This window comes from Temnothorax longispinosus, chromosome 11 (assembly GCF_030848805.1).
Source record: "Temnothorax longispinosus isolate EJ_2023e chromosome 11, Tlon_JGU_v1, whole genome shotgun sequence".
Lineage (NCBI taxonomy): Eukaryota > Metazoa > Arthropoda > Insecta > Hymenoptera > Formicidae > Temnothorax > Temnothorax longispinosus.
The window spans coordinates 13,593,879-13,621,643 of NC_092368.1; the positions used below are offsets into that span (position 1 = coordinate 13,593,879).

Consider the following 27,765-nt stretch of genomic DNA (forward strand, 5'->3'; position numbering starts at 1 on the left):
GTAATCTTCGAAAGAGGAGCTACGACGCGATGATGACTTTTGAAATGCCTTCTTTATCATCGACTTATCCTTGTCGTTTCTCTTAACGCACGGATCATGAAATGTCTGCCGCATATATGCGCCGCATAATGCCCGAGAGAGAGAGAGAGAGAGAGAGAGAGAGAGAGAGAGAGAGAGAGAGAGAGAGAGAGACTCAACGTACCTATACGGCGTGACGTACCGAGGGCGCAAATGTCATATCAGAACATTAGCATCAGTCTGCAGGATGCCTGATGATTTTCGACATCACGGAAACATTCGCCACGCTTATCTCCTGGTACTACGGAATCTTAATACGCGATAAAAGTGAAGTAAATTTGAAGGAACTACAATATGATATAGTAGAAAATTCTCCAGACTAGCAATTTGCTTTCATTTTTATACTTATGAAGCATAGAAACAGATTTTATATATACCAACTCATTATTTATACAGAGATGTATATAGTCAGTATTTATAAGTTTTAAACAAGTTACGGTGTATCTATGTAAAAGTACGTATTTTCTAAATTATTATTGTTTCAATTAATAATTATAATTGCTTTAATATCTTTCTGCATTTCTTATTTTACATCGCATTTTGCACAATTAACACTATTAGAACTACCAAGGGGGTCTGTTTAACATTTTTCCTAATAATTATTATTCATTTTTGAAACATTACTTTCTGAAAATTTCTCCGATTTTTATTGAAATATACAGATAATTAATTTTATAAATTTATTTTCTCTTTATCTCTCTTTTTTTCTCATTTAGATAGGATTTTTACTTCTTAGTAGAAATAGATATAAGTTAATCTTTAGTAGCTGAGTTAAAGTATTTCGCTTATCTAACCTTAGCCATAGATGTGATATTATTTGTAACTCTGGGCTCAAATTTTTAGCAGGATACACAGTCATGTGCTTGTAGTTTAGCCTCGCGATTATTTTGCATGCATGCTGGAGAGTAAATTTCACGAAAGGGTTCCAAGGAAGTAGGTTGGGATTTGAATTTAAACGAGGAACCCCTATCCACTCTCGGTGTCGGTGTCGAGCTTTCCGGTCGCTTCCATGCGCGCGGGCGACAAGTACCGCCGAAAATTATTTTTGGCCACATTGGAGAAAGCAGCTTATTCCGTTGCAGCGTTCCATGTAAAATAGCGCGGATATATGTGTGAGACAGAGCAGAATACATCGTGAAATTTAAGAATCGATAAAGGAGCAAGCGTTTCATCTTTCGACAAGTGATCCAAATAGATTCTTCCATGGCGATAATTTGATCTGCAATAGTATTTAAAGTTAAATTCGATCCGACGAGTTATTATTGCCCGGCGATGAAACCAACTTAATTTGCAAGCTTAATTAGCTAAAAGTACGATCTTGTTATTTCGTTTACAGTATTTCTGTAGCTTTAATCTGAAAACTCCTTACTTTGCCGTGTTAACTCCGTAACAAGGTCTTTACTTAAATTTTCGTTAAGGAAAAGTTGCCCCTAATTTTATTCAACGGAGCATCTTTACTGAAAATGTTCGCAGCTCGCGAGAGAAATCTAGCGTTAGCCGGAGTCCTTCGTTTCCTATTTCTCCGCTGCAGTTCTCAAGTTGCAGCGCGGTGTTGTTTTAGAGGTTCTAGATTTTAGTTTAGTCGAGTTTCAGGATGTTGCTCTAAAGTTTACGGATTCTTGACGTATCCTTTTACGGATCTCCCTTTTCCCGTGAAAGTTTTATTGTGGCGCGAGAGGACAATGTACACGCGATTCACGATCTGCGGTCAACACCGTTTGGTTAGAATCTAGTTTTCTTCTATGTCGTTTGCGCAATTCTCTTGGCAAATGTCGACGCGAGTATTGTTGTAGAGCGCGATAAATTCTGATAAGAAAGATATTAAAGGACGACGGTAAAAACGGTGAAATTAGCTGAGTGCATGTCGCGCTATAACTTTTCATCCTTGACCTCTTGCTCGCCAACGATTTACTATCATCCGTTACGTTTTCTTTCTTCTCGGCTGGCGCATTTAGCACCGAAATGAGTGAAGCAAAAATTCATGGGCTCGTTAGAAACATGGCGCAAAAATTTTGCGGCAATGTTATTTTATGTTACCGCGTTTCCTTCTTACGACGTTTTGTTCGACCAAGAAATATTCATTCGACGACAAGTTGAAATTAATACCTATCGTTCGTCCCGCTTCGAAACCGAGCGCTGTTCGATATAATTCAATAGAGATAGTTTCGTATGCGCGCGCACGCGCGCGTCTGTGTTTTTGTGTTATATTTTAACTGAATTGAATTAAATATATCAGTATGCCGCGGTGACAGACAAATATTGAATTTAATTTTATATTCTATTCCATATTCCATAGAGAGCGAAATTTTTAAATAAAATTTTTAAAGTGCCGCAATATAAGATGCATAAAGAAGGTACAAACGAAATAGGTAAATAAAAAATAAGTAAAATAAATATATAAAAGACGCGTGGAGAAATAAATATTATATATATTATTGAAAATATCGACTCATGTCAATCCATAGAAATACGATTCTACGATATCAAAGGTTTATGGAAGCACGTATTTTTACTTCTATAACAAAATGGGGAACTATAATACGAGTCCGTGAAATAAAATATTTATGAATATCTATGCTCTGGAGATCTAATTGACAGAATTGTTCTGAGAACATTTTTAAATGAGAGAAGTTAAGTATTAAACTTGTAGAAAAAAAAACTGGGATAATGATCTGGAGTAGTGAGCTGTAATATCAAAAAACTTTATATCGAAGATAAAATATGATTAAATACAGAAATGACAATGTATGGGATTGAAGAACTGTACAAAAAGCATGTAGATTTACAGTGTCATAAAAATATGCAGTATCAGAAATATACTGAAGATGCCTATGTTGTCAAAGATTTATTTTGCCAAAAAAGTTTCTAATGCCACAAAGATCTGTGACGCGATGCGTTTCGGGAGCATGCAGCCACGCGAGAGTGCATTACGAGACAACAGTTGAATATTGAATTTGACGCAACGCCGTGCTCAAATTGCTTTTCAACGGGAATTTCTGGTTACATCTCAGTTCGGAAGCACGAAACACGTATTCGGGTAATTGACAAGCGTGCGGAGAGCTTCTCGATAATTCGACGGGCTGCGCCAAATTCGCACATGCACGTGCCGAGTAAAGGTAAACGATGTACACAGTGTCCCCCGATCTGCATTTAATTACGGCTAATCTCATTGTTGAATAAATAATGAAACGTCAGCGTTCAGGGATAACTAGGACAGTTTATTTTATGTGCTCGATAAAATGTACACAATTATGAGTTTTCAACTATAATGTTTTCAACTATATCGTGTTTTCAACTGTATTGTACATTGAATTACAATATAGTTACAATAAGCTATACAGTACCCTAACAGCAAATGCATATTCTCTGAGAATGATGTTTAGAGGATATCGTAAAGTATAAGATATTATAAGGATGTTCTCAGTATATTAATATTAAATATATCCTTAGTATATTCTATAGATATGCAGGATATTATTGTCGTTAGGGTATAGTTTTCGCGTTTTTTCTGGATTTACAGTAACATCGGTAACATCAATATTAATTCCATTTATCCTTATTAGTCTTAGCGATTCTATACTCCTGCGAATTCCGACAATGATTTGCATCTGCAAAAGGAGGAGCGACGACTTATTCCTATGGGAACATAATTCGTCTGCCTTGGCGGCGAAATTTGTTCGTAGGGACGTTACTATCCTGAACTTTAGAGCAAGTTTCACAAAAGACTCATGGGTAGTACAAGAGAGGTCTTAAGGGGGAGCGCGAGGTTACCTCCTCCCGGCTTCCGCGGATGGAGAGGATGGACGTATTGTCCTAAAATGCATCCTTTCCGAAGTATAATGCTTAAAGAGCTATATGCACGTGCGCGTAGATAATTCACCTACGTTTTTTTTTTGCGCGCTGTAAAGCGGGTATATTAGCAACAAGTTTATTCCTCAAGGAATCTGAAATTTTTTTTCATAGGAAAAGTTTAATAGAGTTTACTTATCGCGAATAGTTATCGCAAACTTTCTTATAAAAGAAAAATCACAAATTAAAAATAGAAAGTAAACACAATGTTTATTTTAATACAATTACAGAATACAATCTCTATCAAAATTATCGATTTAAAAAATATTAATATTATTCTGTAAATTGTAAAAGAGAAAAATATATATTTAGATAAAAAACATTTAATATTCTTAATATAATAGATATTAGTTATATAAAAATTTTTGAATAATTGATGTAACAATATTTGTAAAAAATTGATTAGTGGCGTGTCTATTTCTACAGATTAAACTATTACTTGGTTGAGTTTTTGCATTCATTCCACCTCCATCACATAAATTTCAACTGGACGTAACGATCTTCATTGATTTTCCTCGGGAATATTACCATTGATGCAAGCAAAGAGAAGGGCGTTCGTGCGTATCGGGAGCGACATTGCTCTAGTTGCAAGGTGGGGGGATGAGGGAAGAGGATGTCGCGGTGTAGAGGCACTCTACTGACGGATCCGCCAAGAGAGTACGAGTTCAATTTTCCAATTTCCCGGACTGTCACTCTCCCCCTCGCGGCCGTTCGCCCGGAATATTTCCTCGATTTGCCGGCACCCGAACGCGACGCCGTGCCACCCCTCCCTCTCTACCCTCCCAACACCTCGCGTTTTCAGTTATTTAAGATTCCCGCGGACGCTCCGTCTTCTGTTTTAAAAATCACTCCCGTTCGCTTAGTATGCCGGGACGGCTCGTGCTAGTCGACTGTGATATTGCCTCGGCGCGCTATCCGCCCCCACCCTCTAACCCCTTCGTGCTCTCCGCCGACGTTGCCGTCCCCATCTTTCATCCAACCCCCATCGGCCTTGTCTCTTTTCGTTTCTTCGTCTCTCGGCTTTTACTCATTCGATCCCGCATACCCGGGATCCCGGAGGTTCTTTCCCGCGAGTACCTAGATACCAATATAACTATATATATATCCTTGGCCTCTTGCACATTTTAAGCCCTCTCTCCGAATTCCAAGATTTAAGGATTTGCGAGATACTTAATTCTTGGACACCGAAATTCCTGGAAGTCTCGGAAGATATATCGCGCGAATTACATATTGAGATAATACACGTTACAATGAAATATCGCGGAAGATAATTCGCGAGACGTGAAATTTCCCTATGGTATCAACTATTTTAAACACGCGAGAACGTTATTAAGCCAGCGGCAAAAAATTCTTGATACTTAGCGCAGTACTTTAGCAAGTATCCGTAAGTTTAAAAGAAAAAGCGTTAGACGGCGAGAATATTTCTTGAGATCGATCCCCGAGAGAAAGTATCTGATAGCTTTAATTATGTCACTTATCCGCAGTTACGACATTTTCCGATAATTACCAGAGAATCCATAGAGCGTGTCTTACAAAATAAAAGAAGTCGAGGGGGAGGTATCGATGAAACAAGCTAGACAAAGTTTCCCAGGGGTCAGGTTAAAACTCGGTGATTCGGTAACGATTTGATCGAAACTGCCTTTAATGAAATTAGCTTATTATTGCTGCTTTTACCATGCCTCATGAAAATAATGTCCAATTGTGCCACCGTGACACCGACAAAGTTTCGAGTTATCCGCGTCTCTTCGTCTTCTCGCAAAAAGCTATTGATAATCGATATTCACTAAGGAAACAGCATGAGAAATTACACTTGTAAATATTTTACGATGGTGAATAAAAACCCACCCGGTCGTTCTTATTTTTATTCCGCCGGCATCGACGCACGTTTATGAAGGGGCTGCTTCAGAAACTAACAATTCTGTAGGATTATGGAATTGGAAATTCTTGGAAAGCTAGAATTCTATAAATTTCAAGGATGTAAAAGATGCAATATGGATATAATCAATATAGAATATTGAAAATAGATATAAAAATTTATGGAGCTAAAAATGCGTGTTTTCAAGTAGAAAAAAAATATAACAGAATATAATTTAAAAATTTAAAGTAGGGGAGACCGGGGCTAGTTGGTACATGGGGCAAGTAGGTACACGGCAATTATTGCAAAAGATAATATTGCATATATATTGCATATATATAAAAATATAATATTTCTGCAAAAACATTGCGATAATATTTCAATTAGTTATTTAAGGCTGAGTAGCGTATTTTTTACAAACAGAAAATATTTCTAGTTTTGTATAGCCAAAAGTAAAATAAATCAGTGATGTATTAAATGTTATATTTATAAATCTGGTCATTATATAATTCTAACTGTGTCTTTAAAATCATTACTTTAAACGTTAATAACTTCCAGTTATGTTAATGTCTTAAAACATTTCTTTGTTTAAACAATAATCAAAATATCTAAATATAGCAGGTCGGGGCTGGAGGTAGGTTGTTACTGCTGTTCTACTTATAATTTCGACCAACTCCGTCGATGTAACACATAACCTCGGCATAATATAGCGGTAGATATTTTAATCTTATGTAAGATTTCATCGTTAACGTCTCTTATTACATATCAGAACCAGTCAATACGGAACATCAGTTAAATTATATCTATATTATAATTTTGCACTCAATGTAAATGTAATGTAACACATATTGTTACATGTTGTTATTTCTCTTTAATAAATATATTATACTTTGAAAACTGGATCTTTCACAACTTAATCCAGTACTGTAACAACTTACCCCGTATATGGAGCTGGTTATTAGTTATTACAAATGTCGTCGCTTTATAATTGTTATTGGTGCAACAAAATTAATTATACTATTCAGTTAAAAAAACGATTTTTGTGTTGTATAAGCATGCGGCTATTGAAAAATTCTTTTGCGGGTTGTATTCCATTTATTATATAGTTACGTGTAAAAAAATCTTAAAAAAGTGTACCAACACTAGCCCCTACTATGCAGAAAATTGATTTAATTAAAATACAAATATTGGAAAGTGCAAATTAAGATTAAAAAATAAGACCATGTAGAAAAAAATACAATTTAAGAAATTAGAGAATTAGAAAAACCAATTCTAATTCTCTAGAAATATGATTTCAATAGCCAAAAATTTCAAGCATTTAAGATCTAAAAGTGGCATAGCCTTTGATTGATTGAAATAAAACTCGGAAATTTAGTTAGTTAATTTCTTATATTCCCGCATTCATATTAAAAGACGGAAAATTGAACAAATTTGATCAAGGTTAATAACTTAAGTTAAATCTGGAGAAACGGCATCGGCTATCCTTGTCCCGGGGTAATTCCCGTGATGAGAGCTGTACGGTAGCGGAAAGTTACTTTCATTTAATTGGGTACAGGGCCATCGAGAAGTTCTTCATCGTGATGCCGATAGATTCTCTGCCGCGATAGCGGAGTTCCAGCCGGTATCTCTGCAACTCGACTCACTGACAGGAGTCTGACGAAACGTGACGGGCTAAAATCCAATTAGCGATAATTAAGGTTTCCACGCGACTTCGCCCTAAGATGCTCGCCGAATTTTCTCGCTCTTTCGGCTCGATTAACCTCTGTAACAGACACCAAAGACATAATTATGATACGTACACCCTTGAGTCTCAATATTTGCACTTCGTATATTAATTCTGTCCTCTTGAAGCCTGACGCCGTTTTTCAATCTTTTTAGTTCAAGTCTTAGTTTCATAAAGTAGCTTCTATAATATGTGGAGATTTTGATATTAAATTTTAAATCTTCAACATTTTTAATTATCTAAAGTCGTAAATTTTTATATAGAATTTCTTATAATTTTTAATATTGACAGGTTTTTCAAAATTTACGATCCTAGCTTTATTCTAATTCTTATTTTAGTTATTTTATAAACTTTTTGTTCGATCTCTATCAAGTTTCTTGTGAATCAGACTATTGTGATGACACACGCGTCCTATTTCTCGGGCAAATTCTTTTTATCACAGCAGGGAATATTCCTTTATTGTCACAATAGGGAAGACTTTTGCGCATTAAGCAAGTAATAAGAAGAAGTTTTATTAGCTTCTCTGTAAGCCCTTTGCTAAGATACATAAAGATACTTTAATGGCTGTTCAATGAAGTCATTAATACGCCCGGAAAGCTGACCGACTTTCCCGGGCTTGAGGAATACTTATTCGTCTATGAATTTATAAGAAATCTAAAATAATAAGAGCTATTCCAACGTACTTTGATAAAAGGCTTCTCAAATTTAATATCCATGCAGGAGTAACTTTTCCATATATTGAAAAGTTTTAAGAACAGCCGATAATTAAAACTATTATTTACTTGAAAGATGTTAACACTTTTGTCTTTCCGCAACGGAAATTTCTATATTGAAAATTTGACGGAAATAATACTGTGCGAGTGCTCCCGTAAAATGATAGAAATAGAAGTAAATTGTATATGCGTGATACCGTAGACGATGAATGACGCAAATTCGGAACACGAAACCGCCGTGACTCCGGCAATTTGTTTGTTTTATGGCTAGCCTCGTGGCAGATTCGCGTTGCGTATTATACAATGCGTTTGTCGCTGGAAATTCCGCATGCCGTCACGGCAAGACGAACGGAGGCGTCAGCCGTGGGGCGCATTAATAACGACTCACGCTGGATAAAAAAAAGCGCATATTTTTTCGATCACGTCGCAGCTTAATATCTCCGTACATTTCTATGCAACTACGCGCGTACTGGTTCTGTAACATGTACGGTAACATGTAACGGATGCACGAAATATCGATAGAAAAATCGTATTTAAAGTACATAATTGCATGACAAAAAGTTAGGGCCAAAATTCATAATTGTCAAATAAAACAAAATTTTCAAATTAGATAGACTTAATTCTTAATTTTTTTGTAAGTAGAATACCGCAAAACGCGCGTCATTTATTCTCAAGCATTAAACATTTTTAATAACATGTATTAGAGGAAATGGTAATGTGGAACTCTATTTTGTTTTTGAGCGATTTCTTGTAAATTATAAGATTAATTTTTTTTATTCCTAGTATGCTTAGATTCCTTAATTATTCTATTGACAATCCATTTCTAACTTTTAATTTATAATTCTTTATTACTTATAAGAAAAGAGCTGTATAAAGATTATCGAAAAGTGAGCAGTTGAGTCACGATGCGCTAGTAATATGGATGTTGCTATTTTTTTAATGCGAAAAATTTAAGAAAAATTTACAAAATATTGAATGCTTTTTAAAAAAGTAATCTATTTAAAACAAAAACTATTGTGAAAGAATTAAATACTGAAATAATGAAAAATAGGTTGTTTTATTAAAAAAGATTATTATATAATAAAAAAAATTGAAAAAGAAAATTCATTTTCTTTTGTCTATTAGTAAAAATCACACGTATTCTTTTTTCTCTGCTTTTGCACACTCATTGTGAACCCTGCAGAGACTACATTGAATCCACAGACATTGACCCAGCATCTTGATGGTCCATAATACAAATATTGCCATCTTGAAAAACAATAATATAGCGGCTACAGCAAAAGGAAAAAGACTATGAAGAATATTTTTAAACACGTGGAAATGTTAATTAACATTATATGTTAAACTTCTAGCTAAAAGTTACCTGTTACAAATAAACATGCAGAGTTTTACGTATCTTTCAAAGGTTTGTAACAAAACAGAAATAGGTTAATTAATCTACCGCCATTAAAGAATTAATGAACCTAGCGCTCTCACCGTCTAGAGAGCAACCTAATACTCCTAAACAAGTTCTAGTTGTCACCCTTAAAGTACAGCTATAAGTCTTCTTGAGATATTGAGGGGGTTCCATATCAGCAGCAGGGTTTTATATTACCACCTTCTTCTCTATCAAATTTAATTTTTACATTTATTTAACGTCATGCATCAAGATAATCAAAATCACGATAACCTGTCATTTGTGAGTTGTCAAACATGATTCCCGCGCTGACAATTACTGTCGAAGCGAACCAAGCGAGAGAACCGATCAGCATTGCGGAGAAAGGGGGAGGGGCAACAATGAATTCAATTTGATTTAATATGGCTTTTTTAAGAGTGGATATAATAAACAATCAAAGTTTTTCCTCTTACTGTATAACATGTGTGTTGATATTCAACATCTTTTTATGACTTGTAAGAAAAATGCTCGCGTTTGTATATTCGGAAGAATTTTGAGGAGATTTCTCATCTGGAGATACGCTTCAATCGCTGAATCCTTGGCTCATCAAAATTCTCAGAATTTTGGTATCTACTTTATTCTACGTCGATATGATGTCTACATAAGACTGAATGCTGCTTAATATTGAAAAGAGCAGCCGATATCTGCTGCGCTGTATCGACGAGCCCCGGCCCGGCGACGCAACTACATTAAAGATGCTCGTGGGACATGGCGAAGTTTCGATACTCGTCCAAACGATCGTCCTCCTCAGCGTTTCTAGTAAGTGTCACGTCCCGGAAGCAATGCCCAGAATTATTGATAACCAATTCCTAGTTAGATCTAGTGTCCCGTGAGAACGGGCGCGAGGAGAGGGTAGCTTTTCAAATTGCGCTTTGAATCCTCGGGATATACTCGGGTACCCGTGGTAATTGGATTCCTGGGTCATCAGATCCCCGAGTTCTTGTACACCTGGGAACGGGTCCTCGGGCACTCACTCTCAAGTAGGACCTACGAGGAGGAGTCGTCAATTTTCCCCACATTCTTAAGTCTTCCCTCCAAAGAATACCATCACGGAACGTATACATTTTCATTATGCGCAACAATTTGCGCTCGCTATTTCTAACGTAAATAAGAAGAGAGGAGGGCACGTGTGTAGAATAATTACACGCAAGAATACGACACGAATAATGGAACACCGAAATGACGTTGATCGGATTTAGGTGGACATTGCAAGAAAAATTGAGAGAATGTAGCTACAGAATATTTCGTGAAAGTATCGCAAAAGAATCGATAGCGAAAAAACGCGGCGGAACGCGAGCGAGAGGGGACTCGTTACGATAATTGGACTGGCGTTAATTTATTTTAGCGAATCTACGAAGCGGCACAGCCGACTCGGCAGCACACCAAATAAGTTTTAATTTGTATAACGAATTTCTGTCTCCTATATTGTAGCGTCAATGAGATACAAGAATATACGGTCCGACACAATACCAAGCAATTACCATCAGCTCGTCCGAAAAGTTTAAGTGATGTCCTGCGTTAAATATTCATTTATAATTGAGGGTGACGAAGATCTATTTGCCTCGCAATTTATTTGCCCATCTATTCAGTTACTATTGGTAAAACTAGATCGCAGATTTCTTCTAATTATGAATATTAAAATGTGGAACGAGCGCGACGACGAAATTACGAGCCGCGGTAATTTAATTAAGGTGGAAATACTCTTGCGATGAATAAAGTTAATTAAAAAATTATATTCTCGTCCCGCGCAAATTGTACATACAATAATTTTATTCGACAATTTATTTTATACTTGTAATATCATATATTCTATCTTTTTTAATTTCTTTATAACAATCCTTCAAGTTTTAGGTTATACCCTTATACATTTCATGAAGCAGCGATAATTTTTGCACTCACTCAAGCAGAATTACATCAAACACGCTGGATTACAACGTTTCATAACTCCTCTTTCCTCTTTATCCTTTGTCTATCTACATGTTTTAATCCTTGAACGGTATATACACCATGACTTTCATAACTGACGTTTCTTTGGGGGTAGGTTTCCACAATACCCTTTCTTATCAATTCCCTCAAGATCACTCGCAATTTCACCCGAAACAACCAGCCCGCGCTCGCAGGGTGACACGGGCGACATTATCGTTACGGCGTTGTTAAAAAACGTGAAAAAGCTGTCTGTGACGTGTCCCGCGGGAATCCACGTCCCGGAATGACAGCGATATCACCCATGGAGAAGCTAATCGTTGGAAAGCGGGATATCGCACCCGGCGTGTCAGGCATGTGCTAACGCAAGTGACATCGTCGTCGTCCTGGGATGAATTATGCGAACTTGGCGGGATCCTAAATCGGGGGGACGGGGAGATCTATCCTTGCAAGTGCAACATGCGGAGCCATAAACCATTCATCGGTCTCCGCGTGCTTGGAACCGCAGATAATGCATCGGACGCGAGTGAGCGAGCGAGCGAGGAGCGAGCGATCTGCCGAGCGGCGCGGGAATCGGCGCGATTGAACGCGCCGTCGCGCCAGGTCGATCGATCAATCAACGTTAAATGGCCATCAAATGGCCTCGTGAATTTGTACGCAGCGAGGCTGCACGGCCGCGAATTTGTAAGCGTGGACAGCTGCAGTGCGTTCCGATTCGTTCTGTACTTGCCCGTTCAATTTGCAGAAAATTTTATTTGAGAATGATTTTTCAACGGACGCCATTAATCCGCGCTATTACTCTAGCGAGACTGCAAGAATTTCATTAACTCAATCGAAGTGAATTTGGTGATATCAAATTTGCATTGTTTGATCTAAATAAGTAAGATTGTTTCGCTTTTTAGTTTCTTCTTTAGTTAATTTTACATGGATTTAAGTTTAAGTTGCCTTGAAGAAAAAAGTTACATCGCCTTGAATTTTAAAATTAATGTTAATTTTAATATCTTTAAATATTTACTAAATTTAGTTAGCTCAAGAATTTAGTTAAAGCTTAAGAAAGTTAAATTAAATTTGGATTGTGTTAATAAAATTTCAAGTTTCTTTGATGGATTAGATATTAATAAATGTTAGTATGTTTTACTCCAAAAGCATTTCACGTAGAAAATTGCAAACTTTATGAAAAAAAATTATAAATTGCAATTAAATTTTTATTAGAAAAACATCTACTGCAAAATCGGGAGAGAAAAAGGAAAAGCTGCGGCTTCTAAATCCTTAAATCAAGAACGAACAATTAGCTTCTAAGGTGGTCTCGTGCGCCCGTAGTTGAAACGTCTGACAGCGTTTCGCCATCAGTTTTAGAAGCAAAAACTGGATAATAAGGTATAGACGTTGCTTTGAGGTTGCGGTTGACAGAGCCCGGTCGCCTGTTCGTCCCTTAGTTTCCCCTCGGTGTAGTAACGGCAGTTGCGATAGTAATCGAGGAGAAGTTTGCCCGGCCCGCTCGCTTTTGAGGGGGTGCATGTGTACTCGGCACTCGGATCGATCTAAGAAGGAAGAGTCGAGACATCGCGGGAGAAGCTCTCTGAGGTCGATGGTCCATTAAATGTGGATCGGACCACGAGCCAAATCGCGCACTGAAGACGTCGACGGAGCGCTGAAATTACGACGTCGTTGTCGCAGGACTTTATTAACCCTTCGCGGTCGTCCGTAAAAAGCGCGATCGTTGGATCGTCGCAACATTTGTTTTCAAACACCGCCAGATCGCTCTGCGCTTCTGTATAACTTTAAACGCAAACAATTTCTCAGCAAAACAACGAAACATTATTTTTTTCGTCCTACCGCGATATACCCGCAATGTTATCTCATAAGGACTGTTATTTGTTAGCTAATAGCTGTTTCCCGGTATACATTTTAACGCTAGGAAATATGAATGGCGACCGAAACAGCACATGGTTACCGCGCTGGCGGTCGACGGCGCCGTGCATTAATTGGCGAATCAACGCGTGTTACATGTATCATATATACGCTCCCCCGCAGAATTTAATTACGGTTCACTAACGTCCTATACTGTTTTTTGAAGCTGTACGCGTATATAATGCAGCCCCGAATTTGTACTGTCGCGCGGATCGTGTTGCAACACTTGCAACGATGTTACGTCCGACAGGGAATTGTATTTTAGAGCACGCGGCTCCCGGCCGCGTCGCAATTTTTTTTAAACCGTCTGGACACTCGACATATCCCCGCGCGCCTGTGTGCGTGCGCGTGTGTAGCGTAGCGCGCGTGTTAGCAAATTTAAAAGTACGCGTTCCGACACAAAGTCGGACGTACGACTCGACGCCGCCAAAATGGCCGTTCGTGTGTCCGGCAAGAGCGATTTTTCAGTGGAAAATTTTATTTGCCAGAAACTGTCGCGCGCGCGTACCTCAAAATGCTCGAGCAAATTGAAGCGCCTCTCGGGAACGATGATTTACGACGCTTTAAGAATTCGAAGACGGCGCCCATTACACCGAATCAAAGAATAAGAAAAGAACAAGCTTTGAATCATCCTGTATAAAGCGCGAATTACCCAAGAAATTAGTCGTGCGGAAAATGTGACCTGTATTCACTTGACTATTGCAGCCATCTTTAGATCGATGATTCTCTTTAGAAACGCAGTTGCCCGTTAAATGATGCATACGTGCATTCATCAAGGTTCCATAAATGTGCCGCTTTTTAAACCTTATTATACTCCGCAAATTACCGCAACCATCGCGGCTTCTAATTATGGAAGCTTCTTTAATAACAATCGTTTAAGTTAAAGAAAAAAAAATTTAATAGCTGATTGTATTGTCGAACTAAATATGTATTTATGTTATTGTTTTCCTTAAATTCTTAATTAATTCTTGTTTACTCTGGTTTTGGTATATCTTTATATATAAAACAAAGTCGGGTTAGTTACACCATTTATAACTCAAGAACGGCTGGGCCGAATTTTTACCACAAGTATATGAAATAGGGGTAGAATTTTCCGGAATAGCAGAATAACTAATAAAATATCGAAAAAATTCACGTAAAAAAAAAATTAATCTAGAAAGATATCCAAATACATAGAAAAAATACATAGAGGGAGGGAGAGAGAGAGAGAGAGGGAGAGAGGGAGGGGGAAAGAGAGAGAGAAAGAGAGGGGGATAAAGAGAGAGAGGGTGAGAGAGGAGAGGAAGAGAGGGAGGGGGAGAGAGGGAGGGGGAGAGAGAGAAAGAGAGGGGAGAGAGAGAAAGAGTGAGGGGGGAGGGGGAGAGAGGGGGAGAGAGGGGGAGAGAGGGGGAAAGGGGGGAGAGGGGAGAGGGGGGAGAGAGAGGAAGAGAGAAAGAGAGAGGGAGAGAGGGACTATTTGCGTGTCTTATCACTACATTCATTACTGTTAGGCGGTACGAAGTTCGCCGGGGCAGCTAGTTATTCATGTTTTAAAATCTATAGAATTTAATAACGCACAAGATTCTGATATCTGAGTCGAATTCTTTTAGTTATCGATTCTTATTCGTGTGTAGTTTTGCTATAGATGATTTTGAAATCATCTAAGTTGAAGATAAGAGAAAAATCCGTAAATTTATCTCTTGTTAGATAAAGATGATTTTGCTTTTAATTAATCTAGATGAAAAATGATATTATTATTGCGATTTATCTAGATATTTTTTATATAACTTTGTGTTTATGAGATTATTCATAAAAATTGATATTAAAATTTATATAAAAAGAATTACACAGATTATAAAAAGGATATTAAAACAGCACTCGCAATTTTATTTCAAGTTTTTATTTCTCAAAAATAAAAGTCAAATGTTTTATCTAACAAGCGATTTCAATTGGACACACTTATTTGCTGTGCTAAACTAGGCGCTCTATTGGCACTGACGATAGCAGGAATGTATTATATTTAAGATTTCAATATTTGTAAAATTCATAAGAGATTGGAGTTCCTCCGATTTAGATTCCAAATCTGCTTCGATGTTACCACTAATAGCCATTTGCTTATTATTCTCATTTTATTTTAATATCGCGGAAGAAATCTTTCTCTCCGCTTCTATTTGAAGTTGATCTATTTTCGAGATTTTATAATAACATTATTTTAGAATATTTTAAAATAATCTATTTCTTTCAAAAATAGATCTTTACACAACTTTATACATTTAACGTTTTGGAATCCAATTTAAATTTAAATCGCGGTAAAGAAATAATTGAAAGAATGAGAATCCTACTATCTTAGATAATTTTTAGATAAGATGATTTTTCATTTGAAATAAAGAGAAATATACTTTATACTTTTTTTATCTAAATAAGATTAACATGATCCTATTTCTTCTTCAGGATGATCATCTAGACGCACTGGCAAACATGTTCGTATGATTATTACATTTGTGATTTCAAGCAAACGTAAACGTAAACTTTTCCTACGTTATCCTTTACTTATCAGAACTACATATAAACTCCAAGTTAATAGAACGTTGTCAAAGAGACAGGAATGACAGGGAATCGGCAATGGCAGTCGTGGAAGGTGGCGTTTATATTTGTGCCCGGTCTCTTTTAGGACTGCATGTTGTCTAAAATGAAATCGGTCCCTCGATGCGCTGTCGATCGCCTACCATTCGCGTGCATACGTATACCTCGCGTTTCCCGTATTCCCTATAATAGCCGGCGCGCATCGAGAAAGCCCGAACGTAGGCATACAAAAGAGGACATAACACGCGACGTTTCGTGAATTTCATTACCGTCGCCTAGCAGCAAAAGCGTGTGTTTTCCATCCTCGATCTCCCGTCAATGCATTGCTACCCGCAGTTGTACGTATCGTAGCGAATCGATAATGCTCAGTTTCGAATACCGCCACGAGACGCTTGTTTCCACAAAAATATCTATCGTAAAACGGTATTTTATGCGCCAAATTGTAGGTATACGATAGTATCAACAATGTAACATGGAAATAATTTTCTTCCGTTTCCTTCTACTATAGATAGAACGCATTTGGATTGTTGCTCAATGTTAATTTGCATATAAGAGAATGTACTTCGCCAAAAGAATCTTTTACCTCCCGGCATACTCATCCCATCCTATTTTATAACTTCCCGGTCATGAATAAAAGTATGTATAATTTATGTAGTTTGCATTAGCGATATCGATATCTTCCGCATCCTATCGGATGCAAACGAATTTACCTCATAGAGGGCTAGACCCTCCGAAGTTCTCTAAAGGAATAGCGCTCGTAAAAGTCCGGAGAAGACCGCAATCATAAAAATATAAAGTAACTCCACTTTACGGGACGCTTACGAAATAAAAGAAAAAACATACATAATAAAAAAAACTTTGCCAATCGGATGAGCTCGGATATCATTCCGTCATCCATTACTTCCGGCGGCAAGGTCGCTGCCTTCGACTTCCAAAGTTCAGCTCGCAACGCGAACATTACTTAAACGGACGTCTGCGATTAATGAACTCGATGTTACCTGTGTACATGGGGGACTAACACGGACGCGCGGGTGTACTTGTGTGTGTCGTGTTGCACTCGACAGGGTCGCCAGAGAGTACCGGCACGGCACGTTATCGATTAGATAGCCGATAAAACGAACGCGGGCGTTCATGGGCTCGCGCATATACGTGCGCGCGCGAGCGTGTGGGGACGTGTGTGTATGTTCGTACAACGGCCTTCTTTAGCACTTTGTACGCTGGAAGCTGCTCGGAGCTTGATCGAACGGCGATGCCCGTTGTCGCTGATGTACGTAACCTTGCCAGGAGATTGATTAAATTGCGAGCTCGCGTTTTTTCAAGCCTCCTCCCAAGCTGATTGCAAACTCCCTTTTTAGCTGGCGACCAACTTCCTAGGATTTTAAATCACTGCTGCTCAAGGAAGTTAGGGTATCCTCTCTTTCATGATTAAACGTCCGCTCTAACAATTTAACGGAAATCAGGTCCGATGGTGTTAAAAACATTTGAAGTAATTAGAGAGTTCGCTTTGTATTTTTTTTTAAGTCAGAAATTAAACTCAATTTATTAGAATTACATAATTACAATTGTTTGAATGAGTGCGGAAGTTATTTCTCAAGAAACGACGTTTCCGGCAAACTATACGATATACTTGAAGATATATGTAACGTTGAAACGATGATGTAAGATAATGTAAATATACTTGGATTGGAGTACTTCGGATTCTATATTTTCCTTGCAAGAGAGAAAAAGAGTAAAGATGAGCGAGAGCAAATATCCTCGGCACGCTTCGCGTCTCGGATATCTCCGGTGGCTCGCAGGGGCTCGCAGACGTCGCGACTATTATTTTTGACAATTCTCGCTTCAACTCGATTTCCTACGACTGCGTTACCTAGATTCAGTTTCTTCTTTCTCGGACGATTTATTCGCAGGATAAATTCTTAGGACTATGATCTATACGTTATCCGGCTGCGTAAAGCGGGTAACCTTAAAAGAAGGTTACCGAAGTAGGTAATCTCTATTCAGATCGCTACATTCCCCGGGTGCACATTCCATTTACACATCGTAAATTTCAGGGAGGTGCACTCCTTCGCGATATCCGCGAAGAACGTTACTTTCGGCGTTTCCGGAACCGTGTCTGAAGTTTTCTCTCTCATCCACCACTCGCGGAGATGTTGAAATACTTTTCAACAGTGTTCCAACGCGGAAGACTGATTATTCGACTCAATGTACCGTTGCCTTTGCCTGAAATTTCACGCCATTGTTACAAACTGGGGGTGATTCGCGGATCATCATTTAACCGACTTCTCATCAGCCTTCAGCGCATGCGGCAATAATTCCGCGATTTATATTCGGGATTTGGAATGATCTTCCCCGGCGGTTTTATACCGCCGGATTTTAAATCCCGAAAGAAAACGCCTTATCACTGGCGCGCCGATAAAAAAAACCCGTGGCCGCACCCGCCGCGAGAACACGAGTTTAAATTATACGTTTCTCGATACGATCTGTGTACGCGAAAACGCGCGCGGTTAAGACCCGCGATACTTACCGCGCGAAAAGACATCTCTTTTTCAGGCGGGATAAAATGCAAGTTAATTCAGACATTCGGATGATAATAAACCGCGCGATTTACTCCCGCGCGAGATTAAAGCGCTCGTATATGCGCGCCGTCTTCCGCGCGGAGGACACGGAGGGGGATCCTGTAATTTTAGTCGCTCGCTTTCGTCTAGCCGGGTTCCGTCTAAACCAGCCCGAAATCGCGGACACCGAAATTAAAGTAACTGCGTGCTCTTTTTCTAAGGGCCGACGTTTACGACGGCAGGATGCGCGGCGACCGCTCGGATCGTAAAAAATTCAAAGCAACGGAGCATTTTGAATGAAGTCAAACGCGCTTTCACGATCGTTACCGCGCCGTTGTCGGACTGCATCCTTCAATGATACGACCGCGGAAATCATGATCTCTTGCTAGGAACTCCGGATTCTCTGCAGCCAGCCATGAATGTGAATACAACCTCGTAACTTAGTAACGAGGAATCTCTTTTGCAAAATTTTTTCAATTTGATAGCTTTGAAATAGGTAGAATTCTATCGACTTTCATGACAGTTACACTTAATCACGTAATATTAAATAGTAGAGAAATGAAATATTTGAAAATTAAAATTTAATCAAATAATATTAAAATTATGCGACTATTATTATTAAACGTTTATCTTCATTATTCGGAATTTTCTGAACGTGTCCTCTTTGTTCTTCAATTTAATTTTGCTGCAGGCAGAAGTCAGTTCGGATATTCCTCGACTCCGCGGATTGTGCGCTTCTTTTTAAAACAGGAAATAGCTGCGGCTTTCTCGTAAATTGGAGGACGTGGGGCTCGAGAGGCAAAAGCCGCGGTGGAACAAATTACTGCTAACATTACCGAAAGTGATCCGGGATGCATAAACGGACATGTTCCCGAAACCTCAATGGCACGAACCACCACAACGCGTACACCCCTCCGTCGCTCACGAACCCCCGATCGACGGACTCCGCCAGCGGACCGCAGATTCCGCTTTGCCCCTCGGAAGCGGCGAGCGAGTGTGCGAACGGAGATAAACCCTAATTTTTCACGTGATCAATTAGATCGCGTCGATCGAGGACGGACAAATCGCGATACGATAGCGTAGGGTGAGCAATGAGGCCACAGCCGGAGGATGCCGGAGTGGAGGAAAAACAAATCGACGTTGAGGGGGCGTCGGGACCGAGAGATAAATATACGAGATCTATCATGCTCAAGACCTCGATCTTCCACGATGGTGCGAAATGTGCAACCCGACTTCCGCAAGGTTACCGCAAATGCGGTAATATCTTTAACTTAGTTTTTTGAGAATACAGGTGCACTAAGGAGATCGAATTTGAACTACGTATAGAGGTAGAAGTGTAATTGAAAATAATTGAAAAGTCACGGAAATGTTCTTAGAGTCATATACCAGTTATTCTCTTTATTATTTTACCGAAATTTTTATTTCAATATATCTATACTTTCTTAAAAGTCGATTCTCTGTTCTTTTAATCCTTAGAATCAGTAGTTATAATTACTGATTCTTGGTACAAATTTTCATCAAGAAACAATAATGTGAAATTCATTACCAAAATTATAATATATATATATATTTTGCAAAATAATATTTTGTCGGATAGTATCGAATATATTTTTGCGCGATTCACATTCGCTCGATTGCTTGGTATCGTATATTTTCAAATATTCGCGAATACAATCGGAATTTTTCTCAAATTGTGATTCGCATCGCGTTACTTGTTACGTTAATTACAAAAACAAAACGTTTATCGGTAGCGGTTACAAAGCCACTAAGCCCCGGCAATAAAAATGTCTCCTGGGCAGCTTCATGCTTTGGTCAAAGTGCAGCTGCGGCACTAAACCGTACGTGCACTTAAAAGCGACGCTTAAAGAGAGCAAAGGGATGCCGGCTAAAAAGGCCAGGAAGCTCTCGGTGCAAAAAAGTGGGATAAATTGGGGCAACTGCTCGTAACGTTCCCTACATCGTATCGACAAGCGTGCAGCGAATATGTGTGTGCGATCGGCCGTGTCTATGTGAATGACGTATAACACACGAAGGATAAACCACGTCAAAGGATTCAACTTTTTAGAGAATACTACCCAGGCAATCGCGTATGTCATTACTCTTTGACCGTGCACCGCGATCTAACTTTTTCTATGTGTCGATCGAACGACATGGGGCATTCTTGGGATCCCTGTACATTCTTTTCCTTCTCATGGTCACTCCTTGATAATAACTGTCGATTTTTAGAGTAAAAGTTATTTTTGCGCCAATGTTTTCCCTTCTTTTTCTTTTAAATCTTGATTTGTTCAAAATATTAATGTCTATAAACGGTCTCGTATAAATTTTAGTTTCAAAATAAGTTTTTAAATAATAGATAAACTTTCTAATCTCAGATCACATAAAATCTTCTTATATCTCTTTCCATATTATATTCAAATACTAGGAATCTTCGACCTCGCAATATTTGAATTTTGGAACTTTAATTTTTTACTCTAGTCATCTTTATAAAGCTTTATACTGATGTTAAAAGCGCTTGGCCTTTAAAAGTCATAGATGATTCTCTCGAAATCTATTTCGCCGAAAGTGTCCGCTTCAATTTAAACGTCACCGAGCGGGAAATATCGCAGAAATTTTTGCGTTCGCTAAAACGAGAGGGAATTGGGGGAAAGGTTCTCCCCATTCAGCCTCGGCCATTCTCTCTTTGCCCGATATTCGGTATGCATAATCTAAGGATATCCACCTATAATCCACCGACGAAAAGCACTCCGTTGGCCGACCACCAAAGGGAGAAATGAGAATAATTTATATTCAAGTAGATGCGCACCTCGCCCCTCAGGCCTTTGGTCCTTGAATTGGATTTGTGTTTTGTCTCCGCGTGGTCAAATATTAATGTTGTCATAATGTTGGCATAAAATCGTCCCAGTCAAGGATTTACGTGCCAAGCATTTAAGTCATCCGCACTAATCTCCATCTTCGTTCTTCATTAAGGTCATTTGAGAAGATCTCCATTAACGATATTATCTCTCTGAACTATTTTCTGAGAGAATGATACGTGCACGTTTGTATGCGCGCATGTTGAAACTGTCTGCGTATAGCGGAAATTGAACATTGAGAACATTTAAATATTGAAATTTCCATTTTATTGGCGTTATATTTCTGTTGGTTTGACGATAAACATTTGCGCAAGTTTTACGAATTTATAAACAAAAGGAAATAAACTCTCCAACCTAAACGCAAAATTTGTTAACTGTATAATATTTGTATTTTCTGCAGAGCTGTAATATAGTATTATAAACCAACATCCTAGCTCAGACATTTCATGATGTACAAGATCTGTTCAAAAAGTTCTCGAACTTTGTTTCTATAATTTTTGGGGAATTACTTACGACTTATTCAGCCTCCTATCTGATGCGAAATTATACACTCTACTCCCAACACTGTTTCTACTTCTGGAAGCAGTCCTTTTTTTGGATCGCGCGTATAAGTTTGTCAGCAAATTTCCCTTGATGTCTTCAATCGAATCTTTGGTCTTTCAACTAAAATTCAATTTTAGAAAAAGAAAAAAGTCCCCGGGAACACAAAAAGGATCATCAAAAGAAAAATTTGCGGACGGACTTACTCACAATCTCGAAAAACTTGTACCGGGATTGGAAACGCGTTCCAGAAGTGGAAACGGCATTGAGAGTGATGTATCAATCAAGAAGGAACATATTTCAAAGGAGATAGGGCTGAATAAGTAATAACCTAACCTTAACCTAACCTAACTTAATTTATAAGTATGAGATTATACGCGACTGTGTAAGATATACAATCAAAGGGAGAAAACGCCGTAATCGGTCAGGACTGGATCTTGCTTGTCCGAATAATATATTAATTCTTGAGTGACTTTTTACGTACAATTCTTATGCCCTGGCAGACCACGCGCCGTTACTTTCGGACATAACGCAGTCTCAACCAAAGCCAGAACGATACAATCACACAATTAAATTGATATCAATTTAATTATATTAAATATACACAAGAAATTCGGAAACAAAAATGCGAAAATTACGATATATATATATATATATATGTATATACATTTTATTTGGGGTGTTATTTTTCGCAACATTTCCTCTGTATCAGAATGAAATGTTGCGAAAAATAACACCCCAGCTAGGATTCGAATCTGGATCTCCCTCATTCCGTGACGGGCGTCTCACCAATTCGACCACTGAGGCATGTGGTGATATTTATCGCAACATTAGTTAATAAGGAAGAATGTCTTTTACCGGCGACGTATATAAACAATAAGTCCGTCACGAAATGAGGGAGGTCCAGATTCGAATTCTAGCTGGGGTGTTATTTTCCGCAACATTTCCTCTGTATTCTCAGTATCCTATCCTATATATATATATATATGTATATATATATATACCCAGCAAACACAATGCAACATGTAACGTACAGGTTAGTTGTAATTTCCTACTCAACAATATAAATACAATATAACACACGTGTTAATTGTGTGATTGTATCGTTCTGGCTTTGGTTAAGACTGCGTTATGTCCGAAAGTAACGACGCGTGGTCTGCCAGGGCATAAGAATTGTACGTAAAAAGTCACTCAAGAATTAATATATTATTCGGACAAGCAAGATCCAGTCCTAACCGATTACGGCGTTTTCTCCCTTTGATGGCTAACCTAATCTAGTCGCAAAAAATTATAAAGAAAATTCGAAAACTTTTCGAACAGATCTCACACCTCTGAACCGGAATAATCAATTCGTTCCTGTAAAGTATCCGTAGATGGGAGATTGGCGATAGCCTTGGGGGACATTCCCCATTAAAAGTATCGCGAAAACATGCATCACGACTACATGTTTTTTCGTTGCTTTTAATGGCAACGTATCTTTGTAAAAAGCGGCATCCGTTAACTCAACATCAGCTCGTTCTACATGGGCGCGCTAATAGTAAACGCGTTGCCGAATCGATCGCGTAGCGCATAACGAAATCTACAAGCGCAATGCTTTTAATATGTCAAAGCGTAGCGGAACAGTATCGACGGGCATCGCCTTTCAAAGGATTCAGTCCGCCGTAACAAACGCATTATTGCCGTTGTAGTTGCACTGAATAATACAGATAAATTATATCTCGATCGTGAGCACCTATATCATTAGCGCCTTTCCCCGTGTCTCCTTTTCTCATTCCGCTATTCTTTTGTCTAACAATTTATCGACGACGATTGCATTTGTTCCCCACTCCGTCGATTTGTTTTATTAAAAATACATTAGTTAATAAACATAAATTAAATGAAAAATGTACTATTGTTTATTACAGTATTATTTGTTATTTGAATTACTGCATTTGTTAAAATAATTAACGCGCCATAAGCCATTCCGTGTCAAAACCATTTTCTTTTCAGAGCAGAAGAATTAACCTTCCAGAATTTTAATACGTCCCGGTAATCCCTAAAGAGTACAATACTACCAGGAAGTTTGTAACACTTGTAATTGAAACTGGGGCGTTTAATAATAAACTTAAAGAAAGGAAAAATGGATTTTCTAAAAAATTAATCGAACAGTTTAAGTCGACAAGCAAGAGAGAATGCGAAACGTGTAGGACACCATGTATGCATCAGTGGCAAATCCTGGAACGGCGTGCTTGGGGAACGGTAGAATCTTGTTTCTGCTCTTATTCGAGTGGCTAATTAAATCTGAGATATTGTGCCGAGCGTAAAATTACTACTCGCAACGATGTCTGAGAATGAATAAGGAGCACTCTGAATGGCGGAGAAATTCTCAGAAAACCCCCTATCCCTTTCCCCCCTCCGGGTTGAACGCGCTCGAATTTCACGAGCGAGAACGAACGCACTCGCCCATTGATTAAGTATAGTAACACAATTACGCGCTTGTATAGAAACCAGTTCTAGGAAAACTGCTCGAAGATTGCAAAATTTCAGGCGGTTTCATTGTAATGCGCATAATTAATTAATTTTTTAGTGAAACGTGGCAATTAACCCATCACAATGCCGAAAAATGAAGTAGGTATTAAAGGCTACAAAGATGTATAGCTTCGTAAATTTAGAGATCCTTGGTCTCTTGATACAAGAAACAGAGGATTAAATGTTTGTAAAATAAGAAGACATAAGAATTGAAAGAGGATGTGAAATTGTGAAGATATAAAACAATTATAAAATTACGATAGTAGAATTTCTTAATTTAACAAGCAGAATTTGGGAATTTGCATATAGTTTAAAATTAACTGGATTGAAAATTAGTATTTTGGAAATTTAAAATTATAAATAAACTATATAATTTCTACAAAACATCCTATTCACGCAGGCTAGTCCGTCAGAAAATGCAGGATGGTCTATTCAAATATTCAGGTTTTCTCTTCTTGTGTAATTTTAATATGAAGTGATCGTTAATACAATAACAACCAGTTGAGTTAATAATTTTCATTAACTTAAAATTCTATTACGTCAACCTCCTCCATCGTCGTTGTTCCCATCGAGATGCGGGTTTGCGACGAAATGAGACCGCGGGAACGGGGTCTCATTTGATGTCTGCGCGCGACAGTGCCTATTTAGTTCCCGTTGGATTGCGGGGTGAAAACAAGAAGGCGCCGTGGCAGAAGAGGAAAGCGGCGGGAGGAAAGAGGGAGGCAAGGATTCGTTTCGCGAATCTCTGGCCTAAAACCCGGAACGCAAATACAACACGAAGGGGAGATATGCAAAGTGGCGAGCGCTTTATGCAGAAGGTCTTCTCGATTCACTTTCCGCCCGGTTTATCGTTCTACGTACGCCCTCCCCCCCCCCATGATGTCTCACGATAGCTCCTTTATTTATTCTCATGATGCTCCTCCATATAATAATGCATTATCGCGGATATTGAACGAATTTTGGCAGCGTTTATACAAAGTTGATCGGAAAACTTATCTGTGGTATATAAGATAAATGCAATTTAAAGCAAGTATGCATATGAAATGGACCTTAGAAATTATAAATTTATTCTATTCTATTTTCGGATTTTAGCAGACATATGGATTGCGAGATTTTTTATTTTATTTTTAATTCTGGATTTTTATTAACCTTTCCACAGATATATCTGCAAGCTCTGAAGAGCTTCAAGCAATAAACGAAAATAGAGATAATAAATATTTTTACTATATCATGGATTTAAAGAAAATCGGACTTACTGACAAATCCGCCGTTGATTATCGTCGACGGTATTGGTTCGTTTAAAAGTTTGACAAGTATTGGACGTATATGTATAAAGCATATAGTGGGCTGACGTTGCCCGCGGTGCAGAAAACCGGAAATTGATTTTAGCGTGTTGCAAAAATTGCCGAAAAAAAAATCACTGAAAAATAATGAGCGGCGTATTATCGGCGGAAAAGGATTAAAAAAAAGACACTATTGCGCGCAAACTTTCACAAAATAATAGCCGAACGTGCTCTCTACGCCTAGGAAGAACTACGCAGGAGTAGCGTGTTGATTAGCGATATTGTTCAGGAGCTGGACCCGGTTCGTGTATTGTGAATGCCATTGCTGCTACACCCAATCTGGTTTAACCAGACTATCAAAGCAGCGGATTACGTTTACACACACTTGTATCTTGCACTGCGAGAAATCAGCGCGCAGCAATATGGCGTTTGTGTTCTCGTGTCTCCCATGACGTCGCAGCTAAAATAGTAGTGGTACATGACTAAATTATAGTTCGAACAATTTCTATAACGCAAAGAGGTTGTGTAATCTAATGCGCGAACAAAGCTTTAAAAATGCAATAAAATACTGAGAGGGAAAAGAAGGTCTTTATTTTACATTTTTTATCAGCACGCCAGACGTTGACATTTTGAGTCTTTGAATACTAAAAGCTATATTTACTTTTTTTATTTCTATAATCTCTTTGGAAATTACAACGTCCACTTAAATTAAAAAAGAATCTGCGTTTTTCTTTGAACATAAATAATTTTGGAACGTGCAAAAACGAGCAATCGCTATTATAAACTGATCCAAACAACTAAGCAAAGAGTTGCAGGACTTACAATTAGCCCTTTTGGGTATAATTATCAATCAAAATGCACTGCTAAAACCTTTCTGACAGTTGCGACAAGACTCCGATATAACGCGCAGCGGCCCGACAATTTTCGTCAAACTTTTCCAATTAAATTTTCGCTGTTCCGGGAGAAAAGTAAATGCTGCTCGGAACTGCGAACTCGTTCGGATGCGGATGAGACTTACGACGACGCCCGGTGATTGATGGCTATACCTGTTTACCCCCGGTAAGCCGCTTTTTCCCCGCTAAATTCCTGCATAAGTACGCCGACGAGCTCTCTGCTCGTAATGCTTTCCACTTCTGGTCGCGCCTCTTGTCAACGACACGTTAGACGAGCAGGTTTTAGGAGTGGGATTGCGGACCCGTAGAATAATCAGGATAGATTAAACAGATTGCTGATGGCAAGAGGAAATTACTGATAACAGACGTATAGAAAAGAGAAATTTATGTACATCCTTTTACATGTATTTTATAAGAAAATACTTATTATATTAGTAAATTAGTTTATTGGATTTTATTATTATATTCTTCGCAGAAAAAAATTTTTACATATAATTAAAATATAATTCTGTAAAAATTCTGTAAAATTTGTAATTTATTGCATATCCCCGCAGGGTTCGCAATCTACTACCAATACTATCCTTCTCCTCTCACTTTAACCCTTTGGACCAACGTCTTTTTCCGAAAGACGGGAGCCCAGTTTTCTCCGCACAAGAGCCTATCTTGCACGAAGGGGCGCAGCTATCGGAAAAACATTCCATGCTTTATGGCTCTAGTGGACTCGAACCTGGTTCCTCAGTTCTTGCCAAAAATGGAACTCATGCTCCCATTGATGATAGTTGAGTGATTGACCTACCCGGTTGTACACTTAGCAGTAGGTACTCAGTTTACTTAATTTTTTATAGGGTAGACCGGGGCACGTTGTCACACATTTGGTTCAATATTTTTTGTATTTTTTACATTTAATATTTAAGAGTACTTTGATATGCCAAAATTTCGAGTGAACCCTCAGTTTCAATTGGACAGTATCGAATTTTGTGTGATTGTTACTCTACAGTTGTTACATAACAATAAATAACGACAGGTCGCTTGTGACAACGTGCCCCGGTCACGGGGCACGTTGTCACATCAAATGTAATTGCATG

At 38.4% G+C, this 27,765-nt stretch overlaps 1 protein-coding gene across 3 annotated transcripts in view; it reads left to right on the plus strand.

The window, feature by feature from the left end:
- Window positions 1-27,765, plus strand: part of Nlg-4 (neuroligin 4) — a 232,164-nt gene that overhangs the window by 13,133 nt on the left and 191,266 nt on the right. The window contains exon 1 of one of the 3 annotated variants that reach the window (XM_071794145.1): window positions 26,736-26,846. The exons of the other annotated variants lie outside the window; for them this stretch is intronic. The gene's annotated coding sequence lies outside the window, so the exon portion shown is untranslated. Of the gene's footprint in view, window positions 1-26,735; window positions 26,847-27,765 lie in introns of those variants that run through there. 3 annotated transcript variants of the gene reach the window in all.